Source organism: Apteryx mantelli, chromosome 1 (genome assembly GCF_036417845.1).
Source record: "Apteryx mantelli isolate bAptMan1 chromosome 1, bAptMan1.hap1, whole genome shotgun sequence".
In the NCBI taxonomy this organism is placed as follows: Eukaryota; Metazoa; Chordata; class Aves; order Apterygiformes; family Apterygidae; genus Apteryx; species Apteryx mantelli.
This window is the reverse complement of record NC_089978.1, coordinates 193,784,599-193,806,617: the sequence shown is the minus strand read 5'-3', so window position 1 is coordinate 193,806,617 and position 22,019 is coordinate 193,784,599. Positions and strand designations below refer to the sequence as shown.

Here is a 22,019-nt window from a genome sequence, read left to right as displayed (position 1 = left end):
TAATCTGCCTAAAGAAAATCCCTGGAGGATGTAATGTAGCTAGGGAATGCAGCCCATTCACTAATACAAAGAGATGGGGAAAAATGACTTACAGTTCTACTAATCACCATGCCAAAAGTACCAGTATGGAAGCATTCCAGTTTTCTGATACTTGGTTTTGAAACTATTTTTTAATACCAAAAGCAGATATCTTTCATGAATAAAGAAATGGGTTTAGCTCAAAACCCAGTTAGCGATTGAAAACAAAAAACAAACAGTGAAATACATAACTCCTCACACTCCTCTGACCCAAGTCTCTCTTCATAGCTGGTGAGAACAACAGTCACCTCTAAGCCACAATTCCTCTAAAACAGGTCAGGTGAATTGCATCCAAAAGGCATCTGTCACTCTCCATTGACTCCCAGCAATCTTGAGGAAATTCACTGAGATGTAGATCTCTGATACTAGATGAGATCAATCCCAACCCTGGTCTTTAGTCACATATATTATAGAATGTTGTGCTAGTGGCAGGAGAGAAAAGGGAAAGAGCCTGTTGTTCCGTTCTTCTAAGTTGTACGATATTTCTCACAGATCTTCTATGGCAGGGTACGGCTCATTGCCATGCTAGGGTCGGATATGACTGATAGACTCCTGTTCTTGTTCTGCAGTGATAACATGCAGCCCCTGGAACGTTGCACTGATGGTTCACAGAGCATCAGCTGCAGCAGCAGCATTGTATACGGTACAAGCCACTGATAGCTGAATGAGTTTGAGCCAGTTTAGGGTTTTATTTCACATAAATTGTCAGTTCTCTCTTTAGGAATTTACTGGCACCTGTCATTTCACTAGGTGCTCAGATTTCAAGGATGTCCAAAAAAAAGTGCCTTGGAAATGAAGAGAGTTCTGGAAGGGCTGCAAGGAAAATCACAGCCTTTTATTTTGCCATAGAGGAAGTCAAGCACGATAAAAACAAAGTAATCAGCCAGCATTGCTTTTGTCTTACACATTTAGGTAAGACAGTGTAATCACCTTAAGTACAGACCTATTGGTGCCATTCCTTTAAGGGCATAGTCAAATGAGTGGCTCCAGCTCCTACAAATTCAGATTAGGCAATTTTTTTCCTCTCACTCCTGAGCTCTTTTCATCCACACCTTGATGCTATTTCACAGTATGATTGCTGAATCTCCTTTAGGAGACTTTCACACTATTTTCTGAAGAATGGTGAAACAGAAATTTTCCGTCACATTTCTTCTCTGTACTTTCCTCTCCCTCCCACAAAAATTTCATCAAAGTCACACTTACATATTATAAAAGATCACAACACAGTAGTCTTGTTCTGAATAGGATTTTTGGCTGAATATCCATGTTCAGCTCAGCGAAGTAAATATTAAAATTATGTATGTACCTTTTGATATATTCCTGTGACGGGCGAGTGAAGAGTTAACAGGACTGAAGTTTGTCAATTGATACGCAGAAGAACTGATAGCACAAGAGCTGACGTGCACAAAGCTGCTGAACAGAGGACTTAACAGGACTAAAGTCGTCTACCAACCGATATGCGCAAGGATTGATATGCGCAAGGCTGCGGAATGGCAGCATTAACAAGACTGAAGAGGTCTGCCACCTGGAATCTGCACGGACCCCCAGGGAGGGAAGAAGCAATACGGAGGTGTTGTGGTCTTGCCTCGCTAGCAGGGTCCTCCCAAGCAGACAAACAGACAGTCCTGTGATTGCGAAACTTGCTAAAAGTCAGCAAAAGCAGTGTTTGCCCAGAGCCCCAGCCGTATAAAAAGAGACTTGGGAGCTAGGAGAGTTTGAGCAGGGACGGGAACGTGACCTGATCATCCTCTCCGGCTGGACCGTGAGTATCCCCCCCCTCCCCTTTTCCTGGGACGCTGGGTTAAGGTAACTCCTCGAGGTTGAGAGCCCTCTCACTAGGAGAGTGAACAAGAAAGCTTTCAAGTAGGGATAAGCAGTCCTTCCCATTAATAACGCAGTAATCGACGGTTTCAGGTTATCCTTCCTAAATTAGTAATCGCATTATTTTAATGGATGTTACTAATCCAAGAACTTGTGCGAGGAAATAAACATCTTTTTTATTATTATTATATTACTGTCTCAGTCGTTGCTATCGAACCTTCATAGCATGACAGCGTGACAGTTTTTGGCGTAGTCGGCAGGATAGGATAACGATAGGATAGGACACAGACTTAGTGGATACATAAGCTGGGGTAACCGGATAGAAATATTTTTGAACTATGTCGTTGCGCGAGTTATTGAGAAGGCACGGAAGCGGACCCTCAAGCCCTGGGATTGACTGGGCAAATGATAATTGGGAAAATGAAGCCTCTGTCGTGTGTAGGCTAGAGGAAGTCAGAGGTAACCAAAGAGATGGGAAAGGAAAAGGTGGTATATGTGCCATCTTAGGGGCCTGTTTACTGGCGGCCCAACAAGCCAATCGGACCCATCAAAAAACTAAGGAACAGTTACAAGAAAAGGTGCAGGAGTGTGTAGATCTTGAAAGAAAATTGAAATTAGAGAAAGAGCGAAATCAGAAATTACAAAACAAGTTAGAACTCGTCCTTTCAACAGCAAGGAAGCCCCCCACAGCAGCTCAGATTAGAAAAATGTTGGTGGAGGACCCGGACGATTGGGACAGAGATATATGGGGAAACAGCAGTAGTTCAGAGGACGATGGTGATTTGTACCCTCCAGAACCCTCACCTCTGGATGTGCGGCCAGTTGTAAAAACCGAAACCGCAACAGGACCCCATGGGGGTAATGCTAGAACCACAGTTAGAACTACCCCTTACTCAGGAGATGAGATGGGAAAACTGCAAGAGAAATACTGCAGGCAACCTACAGAAACAGAAACTGAGTATTTGTGGCGGGTATCCTTAACAGGAGGTAATCGCATAATACTAAGTGAAGAGGAGGCATCAGGATATTGGGGACCAGGAGTTTTCCTGACGGGTAGAGTTGGGAATCGCTCCCTCACCTTCCGAGTAGCCTACTGGGCAGGAGGACAAGACCCGAGGAACAGAGGAGAACCTTTGAGAATAGGTATAAATACCCATAGTGAGCTTACAGAAGCCATACAAAAGGCGGCTTGCGTACAGCAGATATATGAAAGGGGAGCCTATGACGTCCCCATGCAAGCCCCAGTAAGCCCAAACAGCCTAACACCTTTAATACGGGGATTGCCTACAGTGTTAAAGCTGAAGCTACAAGCAATACGAGATCGCACTGTAGCTGCAGAGGCACACAATCATAATAACCTCAATGCCCCCCCCATGCCAATACCGACATGGGCGGATACCTTGTTAGAAGTGCATCGAACTGCGCAAGAGATGGGGATGGATACCAAACCACGGGAAAAGCGCATTAGACAGGCTACTGCCTCATATGCCCCGAGGAGAGGACATTCCCCCCCCAGGTGGCACAACAAGGAAATGGGAACTAAACAAGAAGACAGGGAGAAACGAAATAGATTGTGGCGACATGCCCTGGCATTAGGTGTTCCACGATCCATGCTACATAACCAGAAAACAGAGGACATAGAACAGATAGTGAGCAAGCTGGAACAAGCGAAAGGGGTGACTCTGCCATCCGCCCCACCTGGCTCACAAGATAGTAAACAAGAATCTAAGCCTAGTAACCCTTTCTCAGAGTTACGAGAAGAGTTGCATGATCTAAAAAACTAGGTAGCGCTGGTCGAAAATCAGGCCAACCGACCCGAGTACTATCAATAGCGCAGCGGCCTGAAAGTTTAGAACCCCGGATTGTGATTCCGGTAGGACCTAGAAAACAAAAAGTTTCTTTTTTAATTGATACTGGTGCACAGATAAGTGTTTTGGACAAACACACAGCCAATAGGTTAAATATCAAACCATCTAGACGATCAATTTTTATAAAGGGAGTTACAGGAATTGCTGAATCTTGTCCTTTGGCAAAACTTTGTGCCTGGCTCCCGGGAGACAAACGTCTTACCAGATTTGAGGTAGTAATAAACCCAAAGGGAAATGACAACATTTTAGGGTTTGATGTTTTACGAGGAAGAAACTGGATACTCCCAAACGGTACCCGGTGGAGCTTTGGAACAGCTAACATCAAGCTTTTGCAAACCTCCCCCGCGCTGCCGCCTAGTAAGATAACTAATGTTAAACAGTACCCTTTAGCATCTGCTGCACGATCCGGGATAAGCAAAGTCATTAGAGACCTAGAAGAGCAAGGGATTATAGAACGCACCCACTCCCCCTATAACTCTCCGGTGTGGCCTGTCGAAAAACCAAATGGAGAATGGCGATTAACAGTAGATTATCGCCGATTGAATGCTAATACCGCTCCCCTCACGGCTGCGGCTGCGGTCCCCAATATAGCGGAACTGGTGAGTCAGCTTAGGACTGCAGCCCACCCCTGGATGGCCACACTAGATGTAAAAGATATGTTCTTCATGGTCCTGCTAATAAAAGAAGATAAAGACAAATTTGCTTTCACCTGGGAAGGCATTCAATATACCTTCACTCGGCTGCCCCAGGGATACAAACACTCCCCCACCATCGCTCATAATGCATTAGCAAAAGTCTTAGATTCGCTTGGTACAACCCCTGGAGTACCAGAAACAGTACCAAGCTACCCAAGATCTCCCATTGCAGTAGCTGAACCACTCACTGAAAAGTCTGACCTAAATGGTGTATGGTTCACCGATGCCTCTTCACATAGGATAGCCACGGGGTGGCAATACAAAGCAGTTGCCTTAGAAATAAGCACAGGCCATACGATAATAGAAGAAGGCAATGGCAGCGCCCAAGTAGGAGAACTCAAGGCTGTCCGACTTGCCATAAGAAATGGAGCAACAACAGTGTATACCGATTCATATGCAGTATTCAAGGGGGCCACAGACTGGATAGGATTCTGGGAATGTAATAAATGGCAAATAAATAGGTGCCCAGTATGGCAGCAAGCAGACTGGGAAGAGTTGTTGGAAGAAGGAAGGAAATAGTCTATTGCAATAGGGTGGGTGAAAGCCCACAGCTCAGACGGAAGTCTGGCAGCTAAATGGAACGGGATAGTTGACAAGTTGTCGAGGGTAAGAGGAGTAACAGTAAGCGAAGTAGAGTGGGACAGAATAGGAGAATGGCTACATATACAGCAAGGACATTCAGGGGAAAAGGATTTAGTAAAAGAAAGTATAGCTCGAGGATGGCCCATAGATATAACAACTGCACGACGAATCATAACAGCCTGTCCTCAGTGCCAACTAAGATTAAAAAGGGATCATCCAGAACAGCAAGCTCCACTACATATCAGTAATAAAAAACAATTATGGCAAACCTGGCAGATTGATTATATAGGGCCTCTTAAACCATCAAGTGGGAGAAAATATATATTAGTGGGAGTCGAGGTGGTCTCCCGTCTCCTCCGAGCGACAGCTGTCAGAACTGCGAATGGAGAAACTACCATTAAGGTATTACAAGAATGGTTCAGTGTATTACCGGTACCAAAGGAAATACAAAGCGATAATGGGACTCACTTTACAGCCCACGTAGTCCAGGACTGGGCGACACAAGAAGGGATTAGTTGGACATTCCACACCCCCTACTATCCCCAAGCAAACGGGATGGTGGAAAGGGCCAATGGCTTACTTAAAAGATATGCTCAAGTAGAAAAAGCGAGTTGGGACCTACGCATTAACCATGCTGTGCATCTACTTAATAATCGATGGGGAACATTTGGTAGTCCCAGAACCCAGGCCTTTTGCCCTATCGATACGGGCATCGTTAAGGATAATCCTGACATTGATCCTGCACGTGGTAAACCAGGACAGCCTGTGATGGTAAAACTGCCACAAATTGGAGTAGTCCCGTTAACATTGTCTAAACCCCGAGGACCCCTTGCATGGGAAGCACTTGATGCCACAGAAAAAACCCATCGAATCAGTTCTCGGTGGATAATTCCTGATTATTAACCACTTATTCCGAGGCACCCTGCCTCGAGGAAAACCTAAATGTGTTCTCTTACAGGATACCATGTGGAGACTTGTGCTCCTACTCCAGACGGCCCGGGTGACAACATTGATCTCAAACCCATGGGGCAGCAATGTCAATATTTGGGAAAAGTTAGCTAGGGAAATACTAAATACCACTCACTTTTGTCTAGAAGGAGGAACTTCGGCGGCCCAAATTTACACCACTTGCACTATTGGGTTCCCTACACCCCTAGAGACAGTGCAAAACAAGGCAATACTAGCAAATTTCAAAGTAACTAATACGTTTAATCAGATGTCTTGATGGGGTTCCGCCACAACACAGTATAACAAAGCAATGATAGAAATTAAGGTGAAAGGAATGTTTCCTGCAGTTGAGTGTGCTATGATGGTAAATTGTACCAGCAAAACCCGACCGTGCCACAATTTTACGGAAGATGGGCCTCCTCTTAAATGTAATCAAACAACCAATGTAACCTTTAACTATGCACATATTGTGCTCCCTACAGGAATGTTTTGGCTATGCGGGGTAAAAGCTTACTCCTACATTCCAGCCAATGCTACTGGTGGCCCCTGTACCATAGGTCGCTTGAGCATCTATATGCCAAGCAAACAAGAGATTGAGGAAATAGCTGGGAATCAAACACGAAAGAGGAGGGAGGCCTCATCCCTCAACCCTGAATGTAATTCAGAAGTAATCTTATTCTCAGCATCACAAATCTCAGCTGCAGCATTCCTTACACCTGGGGTGGGAGTTGCTATGAACTATCAAGCTATAAAAAAGATTGCATGTTCTTTAGCTAAAACTATCAACACCACTTCTGCTGCCCTATCAGCAATGCTTAGAGATGTGCAAGCCTTGCATGCCGGTGTATTAGAAAACAGAGCAGCAGTTGACTATCTTCTTTTACGACACAACCATGGATGTGAAGAATTCAAAGGCATGTGCTGCTTCAACCTGAGTGACCATTCGACCCTGATTGAAGGGGAGATCACAAACCTTAAACACCTAGCTTTGGACATTAAACAGCATAATGATAACGGGTTTAATTGGCTGCAAAAACTGTTCCAAAATTTCGGACTGTCTGTATCAGCTTGGCTCGCGTCAGGCTTACAAACTGTCATAATAACTGTACTCATGATAATCATTATATGTATTGCTTTTGTCTGCTTGAAAGCTTTAATCTAAGGTAAATGCTTTAAACACAGGCTACTTGCCTTTGCAACAACAAGATCAAACCCATGATTGTCCTTGAGGGGCAAAAAAGGGGGGGTGTACGGCTGTGACTCTGGTCACGGGGTGGACTGACGGGCGAGTGAAGAGTTAACAGGACTGAAGTTTGTCAATTGATACGCAGAAGAACTGATAGCACAAGAGCTGACGTGCACAAAGCTGCTGAACAGAGGACTTAACAGGACTAAAGTCGTCTACCAACCGATATGCGCAAGGATTGATATGCGCAAGGCTGCGGAATGGCAGCATTAACAAGACTGAAGAGGTCTGCCACCTGGAATCTGCACGGACCCCCAGGGAGGGAAGAAGCAATACGGAGGTGTTGTGGTCTTGCCTCGCTAGCAGGGTCCTCCCAAGCAGACAAACAGACAGTCCTGTGATTGCGAAACTTGCTAAAAGTCAGCAAAAGCAGTGTTTGCCCAGAGCCCCAGCCGTATAAAAAGAGACTTGGGAGCTAGGAGAGTTTGAGCAGGGACGGGAACGTGACCTGATCATCCTCTCCGGCTGGACCGTGAGTATCCCCCCCCTCCCCTTTTCCTGGGACGCTGGGTTAAGGTAACTCCTCGAGGTTGAGAGCCCTCTCACTAGGAGAGTGAACAAGAAAGCTTTCAAGTAGGGATAAGCAGTCCTTCCCATTAATAACGCAGTAATCGACGGTTTCAGGTTATCCTTCCTAAATTAGTAATCGCATTATTTTAATGGATGTTACTAATCCAAGAACTTGTGCGAGGAAATAAACATCTTTTTTATTATTATTATATTACTGTCTCAGTCGTTGCTATCGAACCTTCATAGCATGACAGCGTGACATCCTGTAATTCTAATTAATTAAACTGAAATTGTATGTGAGTTTCAAAAAATGTCAGCCTGTGGTCTGTATTCACATCTCAGCTACAACACTTCAAATCTACAGTGACTCCTTTGAAGTCAATGGATTCAGTCCAGTGTAAATGAGATCAGAGTCTACTCTGTGATCCTAAAGATTCTTCTAGCTAGAAGGACTCCATCTGTAATTTTACTTTGTTGCACATTACAGTTCAGGCATTCAATTTTGCTGCAAAAACCCATTCTCAGAGCAGGAGTAGAACACCCACTGTTCAGGTTCTTCACACCTAAACCACTAGCATAAACTCTACTACTTTTCCCCCTGTTGAACTTTGCATTCCTTTCTTTAAACCAATATTTCAGTAAAAGAATTTAGGGATATTTTGACATCAAAATATGTAAAAAAAAGACAAGTGAAACAAAATTCTGAGGCACAGTAGATACTTGTGAAGACAAGCATTAGTCAATAAGTACATTTTAAATGCTTTCAACACCACCAATCAGCTGTTCTCACGCCTATACAATTCAAACCATAGAAAACAGGGCTGCAAAGATCTGGAGAGGTCATTGAGTTTGTCCCTCACTGCAAAGGAGAGTTCATCTCTATATTAGATCATTTCTCTCAATGCCTAGGAAGATCAACTAGGACATTTAATATAGCTTTCTTGATATAGCTTTTCTTTACCACAGCATGAAGGTATGCAGAAAGTCCCATTTTTAATACTTCCAGGAACCCAGTCCTACCATAAAATGATATGGTTAATAAACATATTTGTGGCGTATAAAATGCTAGATATATGAATGCAAATGAAATATTAGATGCCTGAAAGATTGTTGGTGTGTGCAAGTTCCAGTTTGCAAATTTCTGTATCTGCACATAAGGCCTGATTCAGCACCCACTGAAATCAGTAGGAACCTTCCCATTAACATTCATGGACTTTGGAGCATGCCGTTAACCAGCCCCTGTCCGGAATAATTGTATGCACAACTGTAAGTGTATAATACTTCATACAAATTTGAAAACATATAGTTCATTTATTTGAAAATCTGGTCCACAAATGAACGCAAAACAGCATAAGTATTTGAAGAAAATTTCTCCAGCTAAATTAAAGCAGCTTTCTTAAGAAACCTATTAATTAATATCATCACTGATAAACGTAAGAGTGTTTTCCCCTCTTCTCTCACACAATTTCATTGCATAGTATTTCATACACCTGAATAACCAGCAGTTTCTTCATGCAGCTCTAAAAACAGCTCTTAAGAAGGCTACAAGGACAACTCACATAAAAAATTTAGACATCTTCAGAGAACCTTTAAAAACACTAAAGCTTTATTTTACTTGTGTTTCTTGACCAACAACCTTTTACCATTCTGAATATTTGCTGTACAATGGAGATTATATTAGTTACCCCTCAGACTCTAACTTATCTTTTACTGTGAACCTCTTAGGCAGTGCATTCACATTTCATGTCCTTTCACAGTGCAGTTCACTTGGAGACAAAAGCAAGAGGAATTTGTTTCACTTGAGCTATTCCTTTTTAACAGACACTTTCCAGCTCACTTGCAGAAGCCACCAAAAGGGAAATCAAGGATTGAGATCAGTATTTTTTTCCAAGATCTTAAAGACCAGTAAGGTTGTGGGGCTTTTTTAATTTATTTATCATTGATTAGAGTATCATTAAAATATTTGCTAATTGAGGTACTGTGTTCAATCGGACAGACTTAACAAATACCTCTAATTGCACAGTCTTCCAAGATGTCATCATCAGATCTTAAATTTGTCCTGTTTGAAATTGCTTCCAAGTTTGACACTTATCCAACAACTGCTGTTGAATTAATTCATTTGTTTTGCTAGAAAAACAATAAAAGACTAATTACGTGAGACTAATTATTGGTCTCAGGCTAGGCATTCTAGACACATAGATGAAATTTTATCTGTTTACATGCTACCCAAATCTAGTGTTATTGTAGAGGCAATATGTTGTAGAGGAAATGTTTCATCCAAATATTTTTAAATATATTACTAAAAATATCAATGGTAAATATTCCTTTAAACCCTTCATATGTATGTTGCTTACACATAATAAAACATGAAATCCCACCCAGTCAGAATTTAACCAATTTAAAATTGTACATGGACTTTTAACTATTTATTTTATATTATATACTACATAATGCCTGAATTATATATTATCTAAAGGCCTCAAAGATGATTACTGCCTTGCTATACAAAACAATTTATAAGCAGAGGTGGACCCAGTCACTGATTCAAAACCTCAGTGTCAGGGGCCTATTTCATCAAGAACTTCTGGTGCACCTTTTGGCTATGGCTTTCCATTACAGAACCACTGAAAACATATGGCAATTATTCTATGCCTCTTTCTACCCTATCTGTAGCCCTTGCACAAAATCTGATCACAAAGAGACTTCTTGTACTCTTGAAGCCCAAAGGTTCAATTGTTTCCCTTGTCTCTAAATAGGGAAGAAGGGAAGTAAAGGCACTCTCCAACATAAGTCTTAGTAGAGAAGTACAAGTAGAGAATAGACAAAGCACTGTACCAACTCCAAAGGTTGTGCTACAGCTATTTTCACAGTACATTCTCCAAAGCTCCAAGAGATAATGACCTACCTCCAGGCACTCTTCTTAGCAAGAGCTGATCCACTGGCTAAAAACCGTTATCAAGGTCATAACTTGCAAAAGCACTTTGATATTTTCTGGGTTAAAACATTCTATATAAATGTACAATATTTTCAGAATTATCAAGCAACAACAGGAGCAGAGCTAGAAAATTACTTAAAGGTCAAATACACAGCCCTGTTGCGCCTCTGTCATGTTTTGTCAGAAGAGAGTGAAATAATCATTTGTTCTGCACATTTTAGAGTTACTGAACCTTTCTTTCAAGAGTGAACCATTATGAACTGGTTTTGGATCTATATTACTGTGAATATGTAGATCAAAAAAATTTTACAGAACATAATGGTGACAATATTTGAAAATATAATGTATTCTTTGAAAAAGAGTGTAAGTACTTAACACAATATGTTTCCAAAATTTATTTTAAGATTTGAGACCAGATTGTACAAGATGGATTTCAGCAGTGGAAAATATTATCACTGGCATCTCTTCCAAACTGCGATGATGGATTTTCTCTGGTAGAGGTCTGCACTGAGCACTACTGTCAACATTCCCACCACAGAAAATACTTCCCAAACTGGCTCCAATCGTCTAAGACCTACACAAGGGACAAGGCCACCTATGGGGATCTTTACCTTAATACTGGCATTGGGCCTAAGCCTTGATTTAAGTTCCCAGGCAACAGATCTATTAAAGCTATATTACTAAGGTTCACACTGCCTCTGAAAGCTTTATTAAATGATTATTTCACAGCATGGAGGGAAATCTATTGAAAATTAATATGCAGCATCAGACAGTCATGGCTCATAGCTGAGATATTCTCTTTCTGTCAAAAATCAGAATTTTCCAAATAAGAAAGTATGAGTGAAATTCCTCTCATTAGCTTTATTCATCTAATCTGACTTCTAGGGCTATAGTCAATGGAGAGAAATAGGCATTTCCGAAGTTGATTTTGTCTTCCTTCTATCATAAAAGAGGAGTCTTGGATAGGATGGATTGCCTTCTGGAAGTGCCCTTGTGTTTCTGCTGACAATAGAAGGAACCCAGCTGACTAGCCAAAGTGGCTGAAGTTAAACAAGATGAACCCTATCTTATGAGAATGGAATAATATTAGATGTATCCATTCAACCCATGAGATTCTGACAGACTAAATGAGACATCTCAAGTACGTACAAGATTTAATATATTAGATTATTCTGTTTGAAGACAACAATTTAAGGCAAATAATATCAACTGAAATCATTCCCACACTTATTTCATCAGAAGAATTGTTCAAAAACTAGTTAATTAGCTAAAATTCTACAGTGTTGCTGCAGTCGCACAAATTTTTTTCTACAAAAACACAATTACATGTTTTATGGAGGTGATCTTTAATGAACAGTTAAGACCTCTAAATAATTTAAGGATATAATTTAATCTTTACAAAATTTGTCACTTTGCCATTGCTAAGCAATGTAATAATTTGGATCATACAGTCCTAAAGTTATGAACGATTAAATGAATGGGCCAATTCTCTTGCTTATTCAGTTAATTTGAGAGGTTAACAGAGGAACAGCAGGATTAGTGGCTGTTCCCCTACAGAGCACCAACCGGCATTCCACTGTTTACTGACAATTTTCTCCTTTACTCTTCACTTTTTGATATATTTCTAGACCTGAAACTTATACTTGTGACAGTGCTTGTGATAACTCATGACTACCCTAGTTCTGAAAGACTTCCATACTTTTCCATCTGGTGAATAACATGCATTTACGCTAGATTTTTAAAGGCAAAAATATGTCCTGTGGTAAATAAGATTCACCTTTTCTCAGAAACTCATCCATACCATCTTACTGATGCTGAAATGCCAGGGAATTTCCCTTACACAAAGCTCATTTACATTAATGAAGTCCAGACTTTTTCAGGTAGGCCAAACAATAACAGGCCCCAAAAGTTTAAATAATCTACAAAACCATGCACAGGAAACCAGTCTTTTATCTACTCAGTGACAAAGTATTTTGTAGAGTATTTAGCTTGGGTTGGTTCAAATCTCTGTTACTTAAAATGAAGAAATGACAATCTTCAGAGTTTCTAGGCTAATAGTGGAAAAATACTGGATAAAAGATAGGCACACATTACAAAGTTTTTGAGACAGGTTGAACTAGTGTAAAATAAGTATCTCTGTTACAAAACTTGATGGTCTGAAGGGTCAAGTTTTGGCTATGTAAGATGCATAGAACATGTTACAGTCTGACAATTTGAATTGATTTTATAGCTTTTCTTGACAACCTTTGAAGAAAAATAAATTTTGTTATACATAAAAGAAGATATTAAGACATACACCTAATCTGTCAAACATCCATGTAAAATATCTTACTTTATTTGTTACTAATCATTCCTTCATTTTAACTAGTCTGGTGACCCATCTAATTATAATATTTTGTTAATGAAGTACATGATTAACAAAAATGAAAAACGGAGGGAACAGTTAAAATCTGTAGCCTGCCACATAATGATAAAGTATATTTTTTCTGTTATCAAAAAAGTAATTTTTATTAACAAATATAATTTTTTCACTGAAAATGCGTGCTTATTCCTGTCTATCTAAACATACAAGTCATTTTTATTCACTGGAGCTTTCATAACCCAAGCAGTCACTGTTTCCAACTTGCAAAAATTTGCCCACATGTTTAGAGAACTCAAAAAGTTTCTAAAAAAGACCAGCAATAACAATTACATAATTTACAATGTAGAGTTATTGCTTATTTGTCAGTTTTGGTAAACTGCTTTATGGTTTAAATTGGCATTGCCTGATTGTCTGCTTACTGAAAATAATTTGAACTACATGGTGCTCCCTGTCCTCAAACTAATGTCACCAGCAAGGGAATTTCTTGTATCTTCTCCAGAAAATTCCTGATGTATTTTTGTAGCTGAGAAAGTTGCATTTTTATAAGAGACTTTGTTACTGAAAAATGCTAAAAAACATAAAAATGTGTGAATTCAGAATGTGAGACAGTATACATGAAAGTAAAGCACTGAACAAATGCCTTTAAAAAGTAGAGATAGAAAAATGGTGAAAAAAAATCTTTTAAATGGTGTTTTCTTTCACCAAAGAAATTCAACAGGTTTGGGCAGGGTTTGTCATGCTTATCAAGATATTAATTCTGTTAGGTTTGCAGAACTTTAATTCAGTAAGCAAATATTATTTTAATAAGTATTCACTAATAAACAGCTCAAGCTGGAAGTAGCTTCCAGTTACTTGCAAAAAAGCAAGAAGGCAGTGTCCACCACCTTGACTGAAGAACTAAAGAAGAAAATTAGGTTTTAATTTTAAAACAGTTTAAAATATCATAATGGCAAATAAGTGAAAGAAAAGCAAAAATACATTTAAAAAGAGGCAAGATGTAATACTGATGTAACACCGATGTTTTATGACATCTGCCTAATAAAAGGCTGATATTTGCCAACTGGAAGATAAAAGATAGCAACTTACTTAAATTGAAAAACCTGAAGGAGCTTCAGGCCAATTTTCAACAATGACTTAAGCTCCATGTGATCTATCCACAGTGGCTTCAAAAAGATCCTTTATAAATGGTATGGGGCATTATGCAGGTGCCCTCCTATGACAAAACACTGAAATAACTTTGAGTTATGAGAGTGACTGGTTGATGACTTCTGCTTTAAACAGTTTACAGACAATTAAGGTGAAATTTTATGTTCTATCTTCAACAATGCACAGCTTTCAACCCAGAGAGGGGCTGAAAAAGACTTTAAGACACCATACAAATTACAGTATATTAGAAAAGAAATGTCATCTCTTCTTTGATAATTAGTCTGCTGTAACTTTTGGTGAGCATCTCTTCTGCTTACCTATTGTTTGGTAAACAAACTTTTAATATACTTTTTAGTAAGTGTTGAACCTTCACTCTTAAATGACAAATTCTTACTTTTTTATCAAACTTTAGAAAAAACTTAAAGCATGACCATAAATATTGTCAGATGAAGTGCCCTAAATGGAATACAACATGGAAAGCAGAAGAATTTACTAGTCTTCTACCACATAAACATTCATTTGGTTGCAGTGGATATATCAAGATTTTCAAGCTATTTTTCTAAATTCTTCTTGTATTATGAGTCTCATTAAGTCTACCCAAAGTGTGCCTACAAAATACTTTTATTATTACAAATTATACACAATTTGTCTGACAAAGAAACAAATAGTTTCTTCCAGAACTCTTTCATATTCATAGTAGTGGTGTTTAAAAATTATAGACAGGGTACAATTTTGCTCAAAATTACTATGTTTTATTCTCTCTTGAAAATACACCTGTGGAATCTTCAACGTGCACAGACTATTCTCATCTCCTTATGCTGACACTTTCATTTTTGTGACCGTCTGGACAGTCATATGCCTAGAGCACCACAATCGCATGACAAAGTCATAGTTATAGTGTGACTTTCTGGGACCTTTGAGGACATAGACTTTGTAGGTTTTGCCTACCCTGTTTTGAGAAAAATACAAAAAAAATCTTTATCAGAGATGTAAAATGACTCTCTATGCACATTTAAGTGTCATATTTCACTTATCTACTTTCAGGGATTGCCAGCTTTTACTGGAGTAATTACAGTTTATCATCTTAAAAGTATAAACATCTGAGAAGCACATGTCATGAAAAAAAAAAACAGTTAATTGATGTCAAAATATTCATTATTTTATAAAGCAGAAATCAAAAAAGCAAACAACTGCACAAATAAAAGCAATTGAAGCCAGATAGCATAGAAAAGATAGGTACTACTGACCAAAAGAATAGGCATTTGACAAACTGTACACTAGCTAACATCAATAAGCCGTTGGTAAAATAGAGCAGTCTCCCACTTCTTTAAAATCTTTTTTTTCCCCTAACCTGAAGAGTTACCATGTCTGAGTAATAATAACATGGCTTTATTCCACAGAGCCAGTCCTTTTGAATATTCTGAACTGGATATGTTGAGTTCAGTAAGGGGGGAAAAAAAAAGTTTTATGCTTTTTATTGCAGCTAGACCTGCAAAACCAGCCCAGCTGAGAAAGATGTATTCTATTCCTTCTTGTTCATCTTCAAAAGAATTCTTTAAAATGCCAATGAAAAAAATGCCTAGTTGTCATAGGTCATTAAGTGTAGAAGTTCCCAGGCACGAACTGTGCTAAAGAAGCAGGATTTGCTGCCTGTATATATGCTTGCAGGACAGCTGCCTCATAAATAACTTGGGAGCAAGACATACCTTCCGTGAATCAAGCATAGAACGGGACGCACATCATGTACTGAGAAGTAGCTCACATCCTTAAAATCACTTCAGTGGAGCCGTACACTGGCTTTTTTCAGTCCAGACCCCAGAGGCTCTGAAGCAGCTGAGGCAACCCCAAAATCATGTCTATTATGGGCAACTTCAGGCCAGGCCTCGGTGTTCAGGCTGCTCCATGCCATCCCTGTACCATCCTGTGTCCACATAGTCAGCAGTGCTGAATGTGGACTCCCCTTGCTATCAGAGAGAACTGTTGGCAAAACACTTTCTCCTGAAGTACATTGTTGACATGGGAATTTGTTTTCCCCATTGATTTGCCACAACTTTGATTGGCTAGGTTTCAGTATTTTCTTGGGACATCTTTAGCACCACTCTGAGCACCCTTAGTTAGAGGTATGTATATTTATTATGGATTACTTTTTATTATATTTGTTGTCAAATTTTTATCTGTGGTATAAACTGAGATGATGGTTGTTAATGTCAAGATGGTTATGGAGCAAGCAGTGTCTGGAATGGGCACCTATTGAGATTTTCATCAATCAAAAATAAATATTTTTCAAACCACAAATGCACCTCCATACAACATGTGATTTTCTCTGCATTTTATAACATGAACTACTTACTTGTCATTTTAAAAACTTGTTTTAATTGATTTTCAGATTTCAAGCATCATCTACAAGGGCCTATTTTTATTTTATTGCTCTGGCTTCTACTTTATTGTTTCATTTTATGTTAGTCTGTTGAGATCTCTTTATATGAGGTATTTTCTTCTTAGCCATATTTTATTGAAATGTCAACTAGCACTAGATCTCTTCCATGTGTTTTTGAAACTTAGAAATAGCTTGGCTCTTACATGATACTTTAATAATGTTGCCAATCCTCTGATAAGTTGTTCACATCAGATATTTAGCCCCAATACCTAATGCTTGAGAATCTACATCGATTCTCTTCATGTTCTGCCTGTTCATTCCAAGATTTATGAATATTAAGTTGTGCTTGCCCCAAAGCAAAAGTATACTCACTGAGATATTTGCTGAGATCAGGAGTCTCTCTGCCCCATTTTTAAAACAAAGGCATTAATAAGGAAGCACTATAAAATGTACAACACTGAAAAAAATAGGAAAATTCAGTATTCTTAATAAAGCGAGGAAAAAAAAATCAAATTCAAAGAACCCTATCTGAGCTACCCTAAATAATGCAAAAGAGTAACAATTTATGACACTTGTACAGGATTATGTCTGGTAAGAAGTGTAAATAAACCTTGAGTTCTGAAACTGTTACCATTATTGTTAAAAGCAGTTGTTACCTAGGGTAAAAAGATGATCATTCTCTATCATTTTAACCCTTACGAACATGTGAGCAGTTACAGTATGCAGCATCTACTAAGTCCAGGCAGACACAATGATAATGGTTGTGTTGTTACTTAGTGAGCACATCATTAACTAGTTTTCAAAGCACAAAATGCAGGAAGTAGAAGACTTATGCAGAGGGTTCCTTCCATGAGCACTGCAGGTTTGTGAAATTCATCACGAAAACTGGGTATATAACTTTAAGGCGCTATATTGAGCAACCACACTACCCAAGGTCTTAACTACTAGTGAATCATTTTGGATTTTGCACCAAGCCAACAACTTACCAAGCTGTTATGAAATAAGTGACAAGAGTAGTCAAGTGCGCACTGTAATCCTGAACAGGTTATTTACACAGGTACATCTTTAGATGCTAAAAGTACTTTCAGAATGATTAACTGAGCTTTTTAACTTTAAATGTGTACATAAAAACATTTTATTTTAAACTTCAAAAAATGACATTTTTTAATGGTTACTTTTCTTAAATTCTGTTCCAAATGCTTTCAGTTTCCTTGGATATTTGGTCCATTTTTATGCAGGTATGAAAATAAGGAACTTATTTCAAGCAAGCTGAAATTGATACAAATGAGAAGGAAAGAAATCACAGAAAAAAATGTAAGTAAGGATGGATTACTGATTTATCAACAGGTGGAATAAACATGTTATGACAAAAGCATTTCTTTGAGAGAATTACTGAACCAAAATAATTCTAATCATTCCTGTAGGCTTATATTAAGTTATTCAAGGTTCACGTTATAAAATGTGACTACATAATATTATTTCTGACCCTCTGTAATTACATCACATTCAGTTTTATATATTAAATAGTCTCCTGGCTGCTCCTTAGAAAATAATAAATTGCTTAATTTTAAGAGCAGCCCCACATGGTTAAGATAATTCAAGAGATACAACTGAGTAATATAATTCATCTTTTTTTTTTTTCACTCAAACCTTTATATTAAGCTAAAAATAGAGCTCTACTCTGTTTATTACAGTAAATATTCATATTGAAATCAATGATATATGAGATCTCATATCTCATTGTGATTATTTTTGAGCAATTTCTTCCTACTGTGATGCATATTGTTATTCCATATATCCTAACACATTGTGCATGAAATAAGATGTTGGTATCTCTCTGTGCAGGCTCAATATGGCTTCTATTGGATTAAAATTAAGATGGTGGAGAAATACAAAAAGCCAAGGCATCCCTTGAATACAGAAAGCTCACCTTGTGTGGTAGAAACCTCGCTTCACCACCAGCATCAGGGCTGACACAAGGGACATTTCAGGATAATGCTCTTTTGCGCCACACTGGCAGAAAGAAGAAACTCCCTGTTTTGAAGAAGCGGCAGAGAAATTTATTCTTCTTTTTACTTGTAATAGCTATCTAGGGCATTATACAGCTTCCCTGATAGCATTAATCTTTCCGCTTTCTGCATTCCTCAGGGCACAGGGCTGTGATGACTTTTCACTTTCAAGACTCCCCACCCTTCACTCTGCTTTGATTATCTTCAGACTGGATTACTATATTGTAGCCTACCTATGGTAACAGTTGCAAGTTTCTGTGAGGTTTTCAGGCCATACAGAACACAGCCAAAATCAAAGTTCAGGTCCCTTTTTCCCCCTTTGCTCTCTCTCTACAAGGACGTCACTCCCTGTTCCCATCAGCAGTCCAAGCATTACAGTAGCAACCAGAAATCCTGCCCTTCCTTATTTAACGCAAAACCAAAAAACTCATCCCAAAACAAAACAAAACAAAAAAACCCCAACCTTTTTCCCCAGGAGTTTGTAATGCTATTTCTTATTTATATTACCCTTAAATTCCTTCTGAATACTCATACAAATATATGTAAGTTAACTCTACACATATTCCTGATGAAAACTGAGCCATGAATCACCAGCCTGAATGATCAGAAACAAACATTATCGGTCCTCAAACCCAAAACTCAGTTAATAGATGCAAAGAGGAGACAACCTGTGGTAGTTGCCCCTAATCACAGACAAACAGATTCTGCCACTGATACCTCACACTCGTTCCTCCCTCTTTAGCATTTTTCATTTCAGTGAAACTTGTAACTTAAGTGCAACTGACCTCTGCCAATGTAACAAGCACTTTCAGTTTCTAAAGATCTGTAAGGAAACAGCCATCCTGCAGAGATGCTGAAATGTAACACAAAGTGCATAAAGACAGAGAATATTGTTGACAAAAGTAAAATAATATTCCCACTATCATTACCATAGCAGACACCATATTATTTACCAATGTAGTAAAACCATGTTAGTGAAGTGGGTGAGGGGCAACTGAAAAGATTTAGTGACAGTACTGTGTGCATATGCATTTCTTATTATTCAGAAAAGAAAGAACAGAAAGTTGGAGGAAATGTATTTATGAAAATCCCTGGTGAATAATATATTAATTATCAAAAAGGGCTTAGCCAAAACACTCAGACAATTTATATAGCACATCAGACAAAATATGCCAGCTATTCAAAAATCAAGGCAGATGAGATTAGACTCGTGCAGGTTGTCTCACTGACATGCAGCATTCTAGACAAGCAAGCGAACATGCTACTAGACAAGCCAGTGAACATATTACACAAGAACCTACACAAACTACAAAATGATCAAAGACTGCTTCAATATCATAATGTAAAATTGTAAAGGAAAGGCAGAGAGGATGATAAAAAGAAGCAGATCTCTTTGAAATGCAAGTCAAGAGAAAAAAAGTGACAGGCTCATAACATTTTCAGATGAGGATTTAAGATTATGGCACCTTCCGCAAGAACAACGTAAGAAGTGAACGCAAGTATACATAGCATTTAAGACAACAAGTTTAGCATAATTTTGACAAACTATATTACTTCACTATTACAGGACAACTCAGCTAGTTCCAGAAAAGAAGACATCCAAGTACAGAGGGAGGTAAGGCCTAATTAAATAGAGAACAATAATGTTAAAAAAAGTCAGGAGTGGTTTTCTATCCCCAATATAGAAATTGCAGAGAAAATCTATAAAATAACAGGATTGGGCTCTACTGATTTCCCAGCAGTCTTTCCAAAAGGCTGCTGCAAAAGTTCTTTCTCTTTTGGTAGTTTTGTGATGAGCAGTCATTAACTCAAGTTTAAGTGAAAAGAGAGTTTCACAATTGCAAAACCAACAGCTGCAGTACCACCAGCTTTTAAAAGCCACCACTTGCAGCACTGACCGTGGGAAGTCTCATGCAAGATTAAGACTCCAGCTGCAGGAAACCATGTGTTTTTATTTAACTGACTACAAAACTTCTCTCACTCATTGTTGAACTACAGGTTGCAGGAAGAACAATTTTCTTCTTCAACTGGAAAAGTACCCAAGTTCCAGTTAACTCCTGCTGGAGAGACTGGCTGACCAGCCATGCTGTGATGAAAAGAATAAAGGCAGAAGCTCTGTACAAACGGACAAGAGACAGTCATGAACAGCCACAAAGAAGACAGGCCAAAACACTTCTCAGTGTGATAAAGGAGGGAAGAAAAAAAAAAAAAAAAGAAGATAAATACAATAAAGAAACACAGCCAAGTTATACTGGAAAGAGCAAAATCAAACACACTGTAAAACCATCTGTGGGCAAAACACACTTTTCATATAATGGGGAAAGGGTGGGTGCCCCACAAGTCTTATAATTTTTCTATTTTTGAAATAGCACCTATCTTCTTGCAAAAAATCATCAGTAAAATCAAAGGAGAATTGGGAAATTTTCCAGTTTTTCTTGTATTCTCAGTCTGGCTACTGCCTACAGTACTTCTGTAATATAAATCTCCATTCTGAGAAGTAACAAAACACCAAGTAGCAGGTTTAAAAATGCTTCTAGAAGTATAAGCTAATTCTCTGGTCCCACTGAGTTAAGACAGTCTAGGATATAAACACAACACTATACACCATAAAGAGTCACAGGTATCATATATACCTACAAAGTCGTAGGTTCAGTATTAGGATCTGCTTAAGCCCATGGTAAGTAACAGACATTTTGAATTAAGTGGAAAACAGAAAGTGAAAAAATTATTTCATGACCAACCTTATGTAGACAGACTGGCAGACAGACTTCAGAGTACAAGCTTCTGCACATAGCCTTTCGTGTCCACAAGCACATGATACAAATACTTCAGGATAATCATTAGTTAGCAAGATTTTTTTTTTCTCAAGATGAAATATTATCTCTTTGACTCTTAGCTCCCATTCACTTTAGTGAACACTAGCTCAAGCCCAAAATAACTGCAATAAAAAAATCAAAGGAAGAGAAAAATGAGATATTTACAAGCATGTGCACTGATGAAGCTAAAGCGGGAGAAGAAAATAAGATGTAGCAGATTTTCTCTTAGTAACAGGTGGTGGGATAGATGGTGTAAGCCCCATGATGAGGAAGGCAACCGGGCCCACATAAGCTCCATCATTCACAACTCTGATTTATGTCAGGGAGCAAAACTACAAGCAAATTTAAACAGGAAGATCAATTTAAGCCAGTCATATACCACTGAAAACTGACTGAAAAACTGAGAAAAAGAAACACAGTAGGATGTACATAGTTATTCAAAAAGAAACATTTTTTGTTTCAGGAAGAACAGAGATTTACTTCTGCTGTGTATTTGCTTTGTATGAAGAGTGGTGGTTTGCTGGTGCATACTGGGATGGGGGGGAGAGATGAAAAGGTGTTCAGGTTATTAAAATGTGTTTATGAGAAAATGCGTGGCTTTGGTCCAATAGCCTTCTTGTTTACTC

At 38.7% G+C, this 22,019-nt stretch overlaps 1 long non-coding RNA gene across 1 annotated transcript; it reads right to left on the bottom strand.

The window, feature by feature from the left end:
* Positions 1 to 865: 865 nt before the first annotated feature.
* Positions 866 to 20,145, bottom strand: LOC106488714 (uncharacterized). Its single transcript, XR_001293271.2, has 4 exons — positions 19,363 to 20,145; positions 18,499 to 18,602; positions 17,744 to 17,837; positions 866 to 891 (listed from the first exon to the last, which is right to left on the bottom strand). It is a non-coding gene; the product is annotated as an uncharacterized lncRNA (long non-coding RNA).
* Between the last annotated feature and the right edge of the window lie 1,874 nt (positions 20,146 to 22,019).